General features: G+C 34.0%; 1 protein-coding gene across 2 annotated transcripts in view; it reads right to left on the reverse strand.

The window, feature by feature from the left end:
- The window catches only part of Dlic (dynein light intermediate chain), a 110,994-nt gene that overhangs the window by 63,616 nt on the left and 31,883 nt on the right, over nucleotides 1–15,495 (reverse strand). The gene's annotated exons all lie outside the window — the stretch shown is intronic.

Genomic DNA, 15,495 nt, shown 5'->3' on the forward strand with positions numbered 1-15,495 from the left:
AACTAAAAATAAATAAATTTAAAAGGAAGAAATCACATTAAATGGTACGAATACCATTAATATAAAGTTAACTACTTAAGGATTAAAAACTGAATTACAAAAATCAACAGTATTTCAATGAATATATATATAGAGTTCAAAGTCAGAGATCCAGACTCGTTGGGGCTTCTGCAATTCCAGATTTGGGATTTTTCCAAATATTAGATCATCAGTTTAAATCTAGTAAGACGGCATGTAGAAATTATAAAATTAAAAATATGAAATTGTGATTTATGAAATAATGAAGTATTTATGATCTAAAGGGTATCAAAATTTACAAAAAAAAAAAAGCTTACTATTTATTTATTTATTAAATATTTCATTCAATGTAAGTTGTTTAAGTTGCTTTGTTTTGTATGCTAACACTTTCTCTTTAATTCTGCAGACAGATAATTTCTTTTTCAGTTACACTGTTGAAGTCTTGTAATTGCTGTGTTGAATATCCCAACTTGTCAATCAAGATTTTCTCGTTTCCAGTAACTTCTCTGTCAATTTCTTCATTATCGGTAGGGATATTTTCTGGAGCTAGAACCATACTACAGATTTCGCCATCCATTAATTGGATTGAGGGGCATTGTCATCACAATGAAAAACTTCCTTTATATCATTTTGAATTATTACCACTTCTCCACATTTCTTTACAAAATCTGTTAATTGGAAAATTTCACCTTTGGTTTGCGATATCCGAAAACCTTTAAGATTTGCCGTTATCATCATAAAATTTAGCTGTACATATTCACTATACATATTTATTTGGCTATGTATCATGAGATTGGAAGCTAAAGACAAGTTGTTTCAATAAATTTTATCTTCTATTGCGCACTAAGACAATTAAGACTAAAAGGTATTAGTTTAGTTATTTATTATACTTATATCTATTTCTTGCACATGCTTATCTATAAATTATAGTTCAGGTTAAGATCTTACAAAGATATTATTTGTCTTTTGGGTATACAGTGGGATGCTGCACTTTCCACTGATATTAAAAAAGGTAGATGGACTGGTGTGCAGAAATGAAATGTTTAAAAACCCCAATTTCCCTAGAAAATGTTTCACAACATTAATTACACACAGCTTACTGTTCATATTTTTTGTGATGCCCCACACAAAACTTTTGGAAGCAGTGGCATATTTTAGGTATGCTGATGAAAATAAAGAAATTAAAACCAGTTTCATAATAGGAAAAATTAGAATAGCCTATCGCAACATCTTTAACCCTCCCTAGATGTGAGTTAATGGGAACCGTTGTAGCTGCTCGCTTAGCTAAATACTTAAAACACATCCTGCTTATGTTCAGCAGCAATATTTTTTTTTTTGAACGACTCCCAAATAGCACTGCACTGGATAGGCAAATCACCAAATGTCTGGAACACATTTGTTGGCAACCCCATAACAGAAATCAGGAAAATTTACAACACTAACCAGTAGAACCACTGCAGTGGAAAAGATAACCCTGCAGACCTACTATCTCGAAGGAAACAAGGTGAAACTATCATCTCAAGTTTGTTATGGCAAAATGGAGCTATTTGGCTCGTCGAGCCTGAAAATTTGTAGCCTAATGCTGCTATCACATACCATATTTGTTGCCCGAAGAAAACATTTGGAGGAACAGTTCTGAGAATTGCTCTTCCATGAAATCGGGTTACCATCTTCACTTGGTAAATAGGCTGAAAGGCGAAACAATCGCTCAGATTATCGCTCAGATTGGAGAAAGTGACATTTGCTTCTTCGTGTTGTTTCGTATTACTCACACTCTTTTCATTTTAAACTATATTGGTAGTTATGGAAGATAACAGAAAGATGATTGCTATCAAAATAATCACTTTGATCTCCACTCTGGCACTTCAAGTAACACAGGGTTCATAGCCACATTTTAGTTAAAAAAGTAAGCACCTATAAGCACTTTTCAAGCACATTTTAAGGAAAAAATAAGCACCTGTCTAATTACATTATACACAAATGCATAACCTTAAAAGAAAAATTAGACTTGTAATTTAAAATATGAGCAATTATTAAGAGAACGAGCATTACCTCAACAATGGAAAACAATTAACTTTTTTTTTTATTTTAAATGACAGTCCAGTTTACAGAATTAGTTTACGAGAGAAAAAAAAAAAACTATGCAGAACTAAACTATATTACAAGATTTAATGATGATATTTCAGTTGAAAATATAGAAAATAAATAATAATAAGCCATATTAATTGTATTCATTTGGCACCTAATAATAAATACAATTTATTTTTCCACTCATATTAATATTTAAATAATTTAACTTAAATCAAAATTCTGAACATTTTCTAAATTTTCATTGCATAACAGTTTTCCCTTAACATATATTCCAAGCAAAGTAATTTAAGTGAAAGAGAGGCACATTTCTGAAATCAGAAGACGGGGAAATTGCTTCATGAAGTCATCCTTTAACAGTAAAAGCTTAACTAACCCGCAATCTCGGAAATTCCCGAATATTTCAGATAGTAACTGGAAAAAGAGGAGTGAGGGAGATTGTAGCCGTTCTTTAGATTTCTCGGCCAAATAAATGATTTTGACGTTTCGATATGTGCATCATATAAAAATAGACCAACGGAACTGAGAAATATTCTGCTTAGAAAGTACAGTAAAACTCTTTTAAGTGTTCATAAACAAATCTCAGACTGAACATCAAAATTAATTATCAATGCAGAATACCGCAAACGTTATTGCGCAATACGTGCAGCATAATTCTTCCATATGTGATATTACGCAATCGGAATCAACACCTGCGGGTATTTGGAGAATAAAGAACTAAATAAAGGGGGGAAAAAAGAGAAAGAAAGAGACTTACTAATCTGGGTTGTTTCTGATTCTAATTTTCAACAGACTGTATTAAATTTACGGAATAGAATCAATCTTCTCTTGGGTTGGGTAGACCGCAAAAACTTTTAGTCCTATTCAATCCAGATTGGACAGTAACAAAAAAAAAGTCCGCTGCTTCAATATTAGAGATTTTGCGGAGAAACTCCCAACCTCCGTACTGTATAATGTATTGGCAAAGAAAATGAAATTATTTTGACTATTCGATTACTTTCTTTTTATTTAAGCCATTCCGAATATTATTCCTTAGAAAGCTAATCTGTGTAAAAACACACCCATTTTTGGAAGTTTATCTATACTTCAGTAGTTACTGCAACTGTATTATTATAAATATTCATACATATGCTCATAATATAAGCATAACGATCATAATAAACATGAATATGAACTGACCACGCAGAACAAGAATGCAAATTATTAAAATCTTGTTAAAAATTGAAATGTGTGCAGTATTTGGGTGGGAGGAAAAGAATACTAAATGTACCAGAATTTTTTACCGTTTTCAATTCTTTGGCCAATAGAACGACGTGCACCTGTCTGTACTCTCGTGCGCACCATAGGTTACGTTAATGCAGAGGAAGGGGGTAAGGTAATTTCCGGGAGTATGATTCACCATCTGACGTTGCATATAAGAAAAGTTGTTTATTTAGTTTAGGCTTTGGTACGGGGAAAAAATGCACATTCATTAAAAACAAAAGATTAAAAAAAAAAGCAAAAAATAAGCACTAAAAACAAAATTATAAGTGCTTTAAAGAAAAAGTAAGCACCTACAAGGGCCTTTATATTTTATTTTCAAATATAAGGACTTATAAGCACTTGTAAGGATCGCTATGAACCCTGTAACAGATAAACACACTTCTGGTTATAGCAATCAATTATATCAGTAATAGCCAAATTCTGTATACACTGTTCAAAACGTGTGCTGGAAACGTGTGGAGGATATTTATCAAACATTATATGTGTATTTTCTGATGTCTGCATTCCAATGAAAATTTGTAACCTGGTGAAAGCATTCTCTTGACTAACTTTATGGCTCATAATTACTGTTCTGTCCATAAGTGTAAACAGACAAAAAAAAAAAAAAAAAAAAAAAAACCTTCTATGACAAAAATCTACATGGCTGATATTTGCATCCTCACAGCCAGCAGATACTATTCAGCAAAATGAAGATTAACCCCTTCGAGCCGGGTAGCGAAAACGCACGCTTATCCGCTGAGGCCGGCAGTGTCTTACGCAAGCGTCTCTCCAGGGCCAGGGGCTTTTTTGCTACTAAGCCTAAATCCATGGAATTTCCGAAGTATCAACGCATTGTTTAATAATGATCTATAGAGTATTTAAACGGCTTATGCTTTATAGATATTTTTATATATATACTTTAATTACCTTATTTCTTGTTTAAATGCATATTTTACACATTTTATTTTAATTACTCACCATTTTATGAATTTTAACATTATACCTCTGAAAACTAAATATATTACTTAAAATTCTCTTTTCGTATGAAAAATTTGAAAACAGGGATCTACACACAGTCCTACATTACATTCCTTGCACTTGTAATAACTCATTTGCCATTTTGGAGGATTTTTCCGGGAATGTGAACAAACGAAGCATCGTCGTCTCATTTTCTTATCAGTCTCTTCTGAACAAAGTTTTGGAAAATGTCTTTCAGTTAATCTTTCAGAATCAATATCAGAATATCAGAATTTCAGAATCAATATCTGAAATATTTTGCATCATTTCTGCTATTTCATGCTCTGTTAAACATTTTTGACGCTTCGACATTGCAATGGTAAAAACAAAGAATTCACGTCTAAGATCTAATTATTTTCTAAAAACTGAACTGCAAACCAAAATACCCAACGCTTTAGAGCAAATAAAACTTCTCTACTTACAGTAAACAACTACCACGTGCGAATAAAGTGCGATTTAAAGAGACGTCATAAATCACGCCATTCGGAAATATTCCCTTCCCCATTTGTTTATATAATCAAAGACACGTGTATGTGAGTCATGCTTCTCTCATTTCAAATAGAAGGTCTAATGTACATGTATCTGAAACCATATGGACATACAGTGCCATCTTGTGGCAGAAATTATAGTTTGGAAAACGTTCCAAAGTACTGATACAAACACGTGACAGTCGGTAGAGAACGGAACAATCCTCTGGCACGCCTGCGTGTCGGCCGGTAGATAAGTGTGTTCGTTGCTGGCACGTATACGTGACAGTCGGCGCGAAGGGGTTAAATAAAGCATATGCATACATGAGCAATCAAACATGTGTGAGTTGTTTACTGTCCCATAGAACACTCGGTAATATACCTAAAACACATTAATTATACCAACTCTAGAAATTAGGAAGTGCACATCATGAGTTTGTTTTACGTGATTATGGCAAAGCCTCGAGGGATATCTGCCTAACAGGAGGGATCCCTTTGTAGAAGATCTTTTAAAACTGGCTCGTATACCAGTTACAAATGGGGAAAACCAAGAAAATGCCCATGTAGCCAGCCCATTCGCGGCATTCTAACCTCAGACAGAACTATCAGTGTTCAACAACGCTTCGGCCACTAGTAGGCCCGTGCAAATAATTGGAAAGTACAATTCATTATGTAAACACGCATGAAGGTGATAATCAGTTGTGCACTGTTTTAAGTAATCAAATGTTATAAATGCACAGTTGTTAAATTTCTTATTATTTATTAGTCATGTTTATATTACGTAAATCCTATATATGATATAATTATGAATTAACCCAAAAACAAAATGTGTGCACTCTTTAGTACTCAAATGCTCATTAATTATTTTTCAACTGATTATTACATATCCATAATAATTTGCAAAGAACTGGTGACAACAGTTGCTGCCAATTACATGATCATTATATGAATTAGAAGTAACTTCAAATAAACTTTTTGACAATGTTAATTTTTGTATTCATACATACATATATATATATATACAAGGGGTGATCAAATGAAAAGGTATGAAACTACACGGTGGGTACAAATGTAGACTTTATTCAAAATATACACTATAGGCCTGAGCACAACGATCCCACTGATGAACAAGCTGCAGGATTCCTTGTTCCCAGAATTCCTGTGGCCGTGACGAGACCCAGTCCTTCACAGCGTCCTTGAGTACGTCGTCCGAGTTGAATCGCTTCCCTTTCAGGTGTTTCTTCAGTGGACCAAACACAGGGAAATCGCAGGACGACGTGTCCGTTCAAGACTGTAGGGCTGTACGTTCAAGACTGTAGGGCGGACAGTTCAACGTCTCCCACTTGAACTTGGCCAGTTCCATGTGTGTGGACTCTGGAGACGTGTGAAAGCGTGTTATCACGGAGCAGAACCACACCCTCCGTGAGCAGCCCCGGTATTTTGTTCTTGATGGACCTGCGTAGGCGTCGGAGTGTCTCACAGTACACATGGGAGTTAATGGTTCTTCTGTGCTCGAGGAATTCCACAAATAGAGGACCTTGAACATCGAAAAAGACGGTGAGCAATGCCTTGCCTGCTGACGGCATGGCTTTGAACTTTTTAGGGGGAGGTGACGACGCGTGCTTCCACTGCATGCTGTCCCGCTTTGCCTCTGGTTCGTATTGATGGCACCAGGTCTCATCATCTGTGACAATCCGCTCCATGAAAGCGGGGTTTTCCTAATACCGAAACAGATGTTGCTCCATACGCAGTTCATTTTGCTGGTCGGTGAGCTGCTTCAGAACCCAGAATTCACCTTTACTGCCCTTCAGAATCCACCTTCACTGCCAACATTCGCAATGTGACACGCCGACCACTTCTCACTAGGTCTTCCACCTTCTCCATGAGATCACTCATCATAACAGTATTTGCCTGGCCTGGTCTCGGGTCATCACCCACACTCTCACGGCCTGCACGAAAATGGGCACTCCATTTTCTGACAGACTTGTCAGACACATTTCTTCCCTTAAACTGTCACCATCCGGCGATGACTAGCTGCCGGTTTCTCCCCTTCCGCTGTCAGAAATCGGATAACACCTCGCTGCTCCTCAGTCGTTGAATTTTGCAACGCCAATTCCATCCTGTCCTCATACGGACTGCCGCATAATTTGAACCTCGCTTTTGATAAGAGCCTCTGCTCTCTCCTGTGCATGCGGGTGCCACCGCATACTCCAATCCCAGTCAGACACTCCAATCGCATCCCGAGATGTCTCGCTACGTTCTCCCATGGCTGAATATGCAAATATTTAACTGTTACGTTTTTACTTCGTTTCATACCTTTTCATTTGATCAACCTTTGTATACACATCTAATAAATCATATATTTACATACAGATAGAGAGATGCGATGGTTTAGAAGTTGTTGATATATATTTATTAGTATTAATGTAATGAATAAGATTTATATTAATGAATGTATATACAAATGTTTTTCATCATGCATAATAATAAATCCATAAATTTCAATGTTTCAATATGTAGCATTTACATTAAAAGTATAGTTTCTAAGGTATTTATAACCCAAAAAGTATTTCATTAATAACATGAAAATAACAGACAAATTTAATGAGTATTCTCATTATTACATAAACTATGCTTTTCTTTTTTTATGAATCTTTTAAGCTGTTTAAAACGTGTCACTAATTATGCAATTAACAATTAAAAGATAAGTAATTAGGAGAAAAGCCACATACATACAAACGGATTTAAAAAAATTATTCAGTTTAAATTTAAGAAATAAAATTCTATTACATAACAGTGATAATACATGATCAGCACGAAATACAACAAATTTGGGGACGAACAATTTGTAAACAAATCTGAACTGCAAGAACGTCATAAAATACTGTCAACTCTGAAATTTCCACGATTATATATTTAATGAATATATAAACATTTTTAAAATGACTCAGGCAGTTATATTAGAACAAAACAGAAATAATTATATCCGCCTCTATTTCAACCGTCCATGACTTCACAGTGAGAGCCATCGCCATATTGAATGTTACCCATGATCCTACAGAAGCAGAATTTTCATCTGATTGGTTGAACATATGAGGAACATGTCTCCAGACGGAATATTTTCAAGAAAGTTTCAAAATGTTGCTCATAGCCGGGACATATTGCTCTTAGCTAGACGAAACATTTCTTGGAAGCCTCCCGCTTAAAGCAGTCCTACTAGAATCTCATTTCTCGGAATTGTCCCGCGTAGCTGCACGTGTCCCTAGAAGTGATAGCTTCTTAAATGAACAAAAATTGAGGCAAATGAGGAAGAGATATCCGTAGAAAACAGACACACTCTCAATGTCCTGCACGTTGCCACTAACAACTAGAACATCATGCAAAGTTCTGAATCAATTTAACAAATTAAATAAGGTATACCAAATAACAGGGTAGATATATAGGCTGATTAACAAGTCTAACCATACATCCAAAAGACTCTGTGGATCATTAACCACTTCTAAAACAATGAAAGCACGAAAATATTGAATTAAAACACTCAATTTCAATATTTCAAAAAAGCAATCCTCAATTTACCTTTTCTATGGTTAAAAAAGCAGAATACAATTTGCAGACTGTTAAGCAATCTGCCAAGCATCCATGGATACTGCCGTCAATACTGCCATGGATAGTGGCAAAATGTCAATACTTTGATCTGTTAATTTTCAGCACACATGAAAGGGATTCCATTCCAAAGTGGAATCCACTCTGATGCACCTGCATGAAAAATTTTGAGTTGTTGAAGGAACAGTGAATTAAATCCTTGTTGAGCAGATGCGTGACTTGCAAAAAGTATAGTATTCACCCCGGTGTTCAAGACGTAGTTCCACACTCCTTCCAGATTGAATTCTAAAGTCACCAACCCTTCACCGTAACCATATTGGACTATGCCAGACCATTTTTCTCTAAAGTGAGCAACAATAAGCATTACCTTCTAGTACAGTACAAAGTCCGAGATCCGGACTCGTTGGGACCTTCAGAAATTCTGGATGTGTGATTTTTCTGGATATTAGGTTATCAGTTTAAATCTAGTAAGATGGCAGGTAGAAATTATAAAATTAAAAATATGAAATCATGATTTATGAAATAATAAAGCATTTATGATCTAAAGGGTACAAAAATTTACAAGAAAAGCTTAATATTTGTTTGTTTACTTTATTAAACATTACTTTCAGTGTAGGTTACTTAAGTTGCTTCATTTTTTTGTGCTAATACTCTCTTTTTAACACTCGATCGAGCGCGTTGATCTGACAGATACAGGCGTGTCAAAATCTCTGCTTTTGTCCCCTTAAACTTCTTATCACGACGTTGAGTTTATCAGTATCTGTTCATCTGGCCACCCTCTCCTTTGGAATGCAGTAAGGACCAGTTTAGTGTAGGAATCCTGTTTTTAAGCTTATTTGAAAATTTGTATCTGTCAGATACACGCGCCCGATAATGTTTGTCTCCTGAAGCTTTATGGAAGTATCGAGATTTCTAATAGATTTTTGATTTATTTTTCCCATGATGAGTGCTAAACACTTTTTAGATTTGAATAATCAAAAAGACCTTGAATTAGTCCATAATATTCTGTTTAGTGATGGAAATGAGGAATTAAATACTGAAGAATTTATTTGATGAAAGTGATGATGAAGAAGTGGGTATTTTAGAAGCGTTTGAAGTGGATTCTGAAAGTATTGAAAGTGATTTTAATGACAGAACTTGATGACGAAATTAACAATGGTGATTTTTATGTAGGAAAAGACAAAAGCAATAAATGGACAAAATCGCCCGGAAGAAAAAATGTCAAAGTTAGATCGCAGAATATTACCACAAAATTACGTGAAGTAATTGGAAATGCGAAAGGTATAAAAACTATATACGACTCTTGGAACTTTTTTTTTTTTTTTTTTTCCTGATGAAATATTAGAAATAATTGTGAAATACACAAACAAATATATTTCTACAATTTCTAATCTATTTAGTAGAGAAAGAGATGCAAGACTAACAGATATCAATGAAATAAAAGCATTTATAGATTTACTTTTATTAGCTAGCGTTTTGCTAAGTAACTGACAAATTTTGGAAGAACTGTGATTTACTGATGGAATGGGTATTGAGATGTTTAGAACGGTAATGAGACTGAAGCAATTTAAATTTCTTCTAAGATGCTGTAGATAGATTATAAAGTGGCAAGGAACGAGAGAAGGAAAACAGATAAATTAGCACCTATTAGAGAAATTTGTGGGAAAATGTAAGCATAATTATTGCGTGGGACAAAATGTTGCGATAGATGAGAAATTAGAAGGTTTTAGAGGAAGAGGCCCTTTTCCCCAGTACATTCTATCAAAAACAAATAAATATGCCATTAAATTTTTTGCAGCAGTTGATGGTAAAATGCTTTATACATTGAATTTAGGTCCATTTAGTTTCAGTAATTCCCTACTGGATGTTGTTCTGCGATTATCGGAACCAATTTTCAACAGCGGTCGCAATATCAACCGCATATAATTGGTTTACCTCTATTGATGTTGTAAAAGCCCTAAAAGATAAAAAACTTTCTTACATTGGAACAATAAGAAAGAAGAAAAAAGAAATACCACCCTCTTTTGTGAAATATAAAGGAAAAGAAGTACATTCAAGCTTATTTGGTTTTTCTAAAAACTGCACTTTAGTTTCATACGTACCGAAAAAAGGCAAAAATATTTTGCTTGTATCAAGTATGCACTTTGATGATGCTATAGATGCAGACAGTGGAGATGAAAAAAAGGCCAGATATAATCACATTTTATAATGATACAAAATGCGGTGTTGATGCTCTGGATAAGATGTGTGGGATTTATAATTGCGCTCGCAGTACAAGGAGATTACCGATGATAGTATTTTATTCGATGCTAAATACTTCAGCTACAAATGGACTAATTGTACTTTTGGGAAATCAGAATACTGTTCAGAACAGGAGAGAGTATTTGAAAATAATGGTGAAGGAATTAGTCAATGAAGAAGTTGTTAAGCGCATGACTAAACCCAATTTATTGAAGGATTTGCAAATTGAACTTCAAACCTACAGACCAACTGCTGAAGAAAAAAAAGCAAAGGTCCCCAGTAACCAAAATAAACGCAAAAGGTGCTCTACATGTCAAACAAAGAAAAGTAGATTGACCCAATATTCCTGCATAAAATGTGCTGAATATTTTTGTTTGGAACATGCAGTAATGATGTGTCAGAAATGTTCAAATGAAAACTAAAATTTAAAATCGAATTAAAGTATAACTGATTTATTTTGTCATTTTATATTATGTATTTTTATGTGATATTAATTATTTGTGAACAACTGCCATATTTTTAACTTTTTTCAACTAACATGTTTCATTATGTGTGTTTTTAAATGGCATTTTAACCTATGTAATAGTGATTGTAAATAATAAATAAAAATATTAAAAAATATAAAAGAAAAAGAAAGTCTAAAAGCCTGGACCTAAAAAGAATAAAAATAGAAGATTTAAAGTAATACAGATCAAAAGAAAACACATAAAATAGAGGTGTAACTAACAGATACAGTGCACCCGATGCCGCAAGTTTCGAGATGCGCCCAACAGAGAGTTAATTCTACAGACACACATAATTTCTTGCTTAGCTACAAAGTTCCACCATTCAAGTCCTGTAATTGCTACGTTAAGCATTCTGACTAAGTCATCAATAGAAATGTTTGCATTTTCAATAACCTCCTGTGACTTTCTTCACTATCGGTAGCGGTATTATGTGGATCTACAACCATATTACAGATTTCGCCGTCCATTAATCGACTGATGATTGGGGTGTCATCGCAATAAAAAATTCCTGTTATATCATCTTCATTTATTACCGCTTCTCCAGATTTCTTTATGAAATTCATTATTTGAAAAATATCATCTTTGATTTGCAATATTCAAAAACCTTCAAATTCACGGCTATCATCTTCATCATCACTGTGAAATATGGTAGATAGCCATAAATTATGCCTAGCATTTTTAAAAGTATCTAGAGATACATCCTCCTGCGGTCTTGCGATGCTCCACACGGCAAATTTTATGGTAAAATATTTCAAAAATTCTTGAAAAGTTTTGTAATTATTCAAGAAATTTAACATTTATTTTTAAAATGCTAATTTATATTTGCATTTCAGCATGCGCACTATTCCAGTATCCATAGGTTGAATGATGGGCATACAATTTGAAGAAAAGAATAATACAGATACATTTCACCAAGATTTTAAATGAAGTGTGAGACGAACAGTTGTCTATAATTAGGGCAAGTTTTGCATCATTAGGTAAACCAACCAAATTCAAATGCTGCCGAGCCTCTGGTATGAAATGATTTTCAAACCAATCATTCATTAACACCTCTGTCATCCATGCTGTTTTATGTGCACGGTATACAGGGTGGTTATAAATAAAGTTCCACTTTGAAATGGTCATAAAAGGAACACTACAAGACCAAATATTATCAAACTTGGTAATTCTGTAAAGGAGGTTATGGAAATTTATTTTCCGCAAAAAAAAATTCACCACCAGAAGAGAAATGGCACTATATGCAATACTGTTAAATGAAATAAGACATGAAAGGAATTGGTTTATAATGTGTTTAATCGTTTCTGAAACGTGTTGCAAAGAACGTTCAAAGTGGCATCCACCATTTTTCAAAAGCAAGTGAAATCGTATGTATTACTGCATTCTCAACAGCAGCTCCTAGCATATCAGAAGGAATGTTACGAACATGTCAGTGTATCACATCTTTCAATTAGACCAAATTCTTTATATTATTTGCATAAATAATTTGTTTCTTCCTGCCATAAGCCAATTACAAGCCATTTCAATTTTGCAACACCCTCAAACAGTTTCATTTTAGAAACGATTAAAAAAGTTTTAAAAAGATAACTTCATGTCTTAGGTTGAATTCAAATTCAGTCTTTAAAAATCACAAATTAGCGATCTGTAGGAAAAAGATTTCCGAAATGCGCACACTTTTACGGTTTAAAATTTTCTGATCGCTAATTTATGGTTTTCATTGATGGATTTCTCCGTTACATGGATGGTGCACTAGACTTTGATCGCCTTTAAATGGTGATTTTGGGGCAATGTTTTTTAAGGGTATACAGCATGTTAAACCCGTGTAATAAAAGGTTAAGTTAGATTCCCACCCTTATTATGTTTAAAAATATTGCATATAGTGTCAAGGGAGAAATAAATTCCCATGACCTCCTTTACACGATTACCAAGTTTGATAACATTTGGTCCTGTAGTTTATGATCATTTGAAAATGGAACTTTAATTATAACCACCCTGTATAACGATGAAAATCTTTACCCCTTTCAATATGCTCGAGGTCGTATATTTTTCCCAATTACGAAAAGTTTACACTTGTGCGTTCCTGCAGCATTTGCGCATGCTAAAATTGTTGGTCTTGCTTTGGAATCTTCGATCAACACCAGTTGGAGCCTTTCCTGTAGAGGTTGGGAAGGTATTACGCGGTTAAACTCCACAGCAAGAAAAGACCGGTTTCATCGAGTGGTAAATTTGTTCTCGAGATAGTAACTTTTCACTATTAATGAATTCAGTGCAAATAGTTCAGCAGCTTTAGTATCAGCTGAAACTTTCTCACCTGAAATTTTTAATTTCCTTTTATCATGGCAGTTTTTAAATTTGGTTAACCAACCTGTCGAATATGTGCATTAAGTTAATTCTTTCATGAAATATTTTGGTTTGAGACATTAGCATTGGACCTATCAATGGCACACCCTCGCTGCGACAATTCAGTCATCATTTACAGCATAACAAATAATTGTTCTATTTAATTTGTTAAATTTTTCCTGTTTTCATCGCGAGTGGAGCATCGGAATCCTCAAAATATTGAAACAGTTCCTTTTTCTGATTTATGTCATATACATTTGATTTTATCATGCCACACTTCTCGAGATTTTGAGACAGATATACCTTTACCCATTCCCCCCCCAGCAATTCCACTTTTTGTTTAATGGACGTCGAAACATGATTTCACTTTGTATATCCTGTTGCAGCTACAGAATTATTTCGACATAATCAAAAGTTCAAACTTTAATTTTCATAAAATAACTGTAATAATAACAACCTGCAAAAATAATCAGCTGATCACAATTCAGAAAGTTAAGGAACAACGCAATCTGCTATATTAACTGAAATTCTTTGGAATCAGTAAAGTATAATTTTAGCTTAGCTTAATAGCATCCAGTGTACATTATTGGTTATATATCATGAGATTGATGACAGAAGACAAGTTGTTTCAATAAATTTTGTCTTGCCTTTATCGCACACTGAGACAATTAAACATCAATTGTATTAATTTAGTTATTCATTATACTTAACATCTATTTCTTGCACATACTTAAGGCTTATCTGAATCCTGAATAAATAAATTTTCACATATAGTTAAGACTTATTGAGGGCCGGCGCTAGATACCATCTTACCGTCTGCTGCAGTTTCTGCGGGTCCTAAATTCTGCTACCAGGTTCTAATTTTTACTGCCCCTAAATTTTGGGTCCCAGTGCTTTCTCTAAATTCTAAAAATTTTGTCATCCCTTAATTTTGTTGCTTGGTGCTCCTCTAAATTCCAAAAATTTTGTCTTCCCTAAATTAAAATAGCACTAAACATAATAAAATATATAACAAAATCTATTTTTAGCATATGGAAAGAAGTTTTTGTTAAATTTTTCCTCGTCACCATTTCTTAGTGCTTTTTAACTTTAATCATCAGGAAATGTAATGTCAACATAAAACATTACCATACTCTTTGTTATTCAATTACCAAAAAAAAAAAAAAAAAAAAAATGTTAAATGTTTAGGCATTGCTGTACGAGTCATCACTCAAGTTGTTATATGCTAATAAATGCCTTTGTATTTAATTGAAAACTATTAAAATGCAGAATTGGGGCGGAACTCAGCGAGTCATACTGTCCCTCTATGGTGCTCATGGCTCTAGCCAACAACAGGAGTATCTAGCTCTCCTTGCGACGATGACGTTCATGGGCTGGTGCTTATGTTACTGTCAGACAAGTGAGATAAGTCACACAGTAGAGTATGTTTTTGAACAATTTCATTTCTTTCAATAACTCAAAAAGACCTACTGCATTATGAGCATATACAGTTCTGCTTGAAAACAAGCTTATGACTTGATTTAAAAAACATTCAAATATTATTATAACTCTCTCACAGAACCAAAAGATAAATTTCTGTTGGAATGTATCTATTTATTTTACATTCCCTCGACAAATGAAACAATTTCACAGTGATATGCATTAAAATAGGGTCCAGATAAAAGGACTGATAGAAAAATGGAATCATTATACATTTGCAAAGTATGTCATCAATTGAATGTAATTTGTCTAATGCTGCAATGCATTTTTTTTTTTTTTTTTCAAATATCCTGTTAGATGTTTTAATCCCTTCACAAATTCAATGGTTGGTCAGGCATGTATCTACTCTTGAACAGCTGTAATGATACTGACAGCTTAAACTGGCCTATAATCAGTATGTGTCCTATTTGTACATGACAAACATTGTTCTCTAAATTGTTTACAAAGTTTGGTTAAAGTCTGGAAGTCTGCAATTCTTACTCTGACAAGATCAAGCT

Source organism: Stegodyphus dumicola, chromosome X1, assembly GCF_044657685.1.
Source record: "Stegodyphus dumicola isolate Sdum_Otavi_A_Nest chromosome X1, ASM4465768v1".
NCBI classification, from domain to species: Eukaryota; Metazoa; Arthropoda; class Arachnida; order Araneae; family Eresidae; genus Stegodyphus; species Stegodyphus dumicola.